Source organism: Myotis brandtii, unplaced genomic scaffold, assembly GCF_000412655.1.
Source record: "Myotis brandtii unplaced genomic scaffold, ASM41265v1 scaffold230, whole genome shotgun sequence".
In the NCBI taxonomy this organism is placed as follows: domain Eukaryota; kingdom Metazoa; phylum Chordata; class Mammalia; order Chiroptera; family Vespertilionidae; genus Myotis; species Myotis brandtii.
This window is the reverse complement of record NW_005358650.1, coordinates 8,607,175-8,609,084: the sequence shown is the minus strand read 5'-3', so window position 1 is coordinate 8,609,084 and position 1,910 is coordinate 8,607,175.

Sequence of the window (1,910 nt, the reverse complement as noted above, 5' to 3'; positions counted from 1 at the left end):
AGGAGCTGCCCTTGACCCCGCCGCTGCCCTCTCGCCCCAACTTGCAGCAAGTTGCCCCGAAGCTCCCAGGAAAAGTTGGCTGCGACCTGGAGAGCGCGTCGCCGGCCCGGGCACTGAGGCCGAGGGGCCGTTTGACTCGCCTTCTGGAGAAGCCAGTTGGTCCAACTTTTCCCAGCCCCGTCTTTGTCTGGGCACCGGGAGACATCTCCGTAGGATGCGAGTCTTCCCCTGAGTCTCGGAGGGCCCCTGCCTGGCGGGTGGGGTGGGGAGTGTGAGGGGTTGGGGTCGGGGACGGGCTCTGGCCGCCTGTCCCGGGTAGGAGGGGCGGATCTGCAGCCTCGGGCAGGATCCTGGGTCTCACGATGCCGTGGCACCAGCAGCTCGGTGGACAGCCCCGGGGGCGGACCTGGATGGGGATGCGCCCCGGGGACAGAGTTGGACAGGAAAGCAAGCTGTGGAGAACTTTCATGTGCCACAGGGTCTCTACATTCCAAACTTCGGAACCCAGAGCTTGCCACCTGTCCTGATTAAACCTATTAGCGCGAGAGGAACGAAGCGCTCAGGCGCAGACTGGAGAACTCAGAGGCGAGTCTGGGATCTAGAGACCCTACTCCCTACCCGCCTCCGCGCGCTACCCAGGTGAGCGCCCAGAGGGGTCTCGGGCTTCCTCACCACCACGCATCACCCTGCCCTGTTGGCTTCCAGATCCCCTACAGGGGCGGTGTTGCCGCTTCAAGCCGCAAGGCTTGGCAAAATAATTACTTCTGTTCAGATTTACATCACTTGTCAGACACTGATGGTAAAGGAGGCAACCGTAATGTTTCACCGTATGCTTCTATGGAAGGTTGAAACCGGGTGCTGAAGACCTTACTAGCCGAAATTTGAATTGCCTTCCAGGAGGTAGGCAGCCTAAGTTGTGTATTGCACCTGTGTATTACATATTTGTGTATTACACCCGTGTCTTGGTGATGCTAAAGAGCTCGGAAAATTCCAGGCTGCCTCCTGCTGATTGTCCTTGCCTACGTAAGGAAAAAGAGTGGGGAATTAAAATTTTTAAAAGATCTCTGAAACAGGTAATTTGACATGCAAGAATTTAACACTTAAAAAAACAATAATTTACTTTGAACTTTTGACTGGATTATGATCATTTTAGCTAAGCTTTATTATTTTTTTCTAAAGCTTCATTGGGAAACATTAAAAAGATATCAGAAAACTTTATGGAGTAATTCTGTTTTGAAATGAAAAAATATATGTAACTCTGGTTGACCCCACATAGATTTTTATCTGGAAGTCTGTTCCTGTTTTGGTTCTGGGATAATAATAATAATAATGGTCATATAATTTAGATTTGTCATGGTGGTGTTCCTACTTGAAAGATCATTATTATCTCATTTTTCAATAATAAAAACAATCTAGATTCTTCATGTTAGGAAGCAAAAAGAATGTAATTCACATAAGCAAGAGTGCATATAGAAAAATAGTAGAATTTTCTCCTCCCCTTCTTCTAATCTTAGCATATTAATATGTTGCTTTATCCAATCCAGGCTTTCTTTACAAATGCTTATATTATTTTGAATGGTGGTTGCACCTACCCTGAAGGATGATTAATTCTGTGAGCATAATTTGAGGGCTTTGTGTTGGAGGGTAAGGCATTGTGTGTAAGGTGGTGGTGGTAAAGGGGATTTAGAGTAGAAACCTGCTGGAGCAAAAGTGTGTGTGTGTGGGGGAAACACTGTATCATTCCCTGAAGCACATAACTTTAATATATCTACTTCAAAGTTGAAAGGTTTACTAGTATGCCCTACACTTTAGGTAATGAACCCTAAATTTTAACTGTGGCAGAGTTGCCCTGGAAGTTGTGCTTTGACAGGACTCCCATATAGGAGGATTTCAAGGATGTAATTTCATTG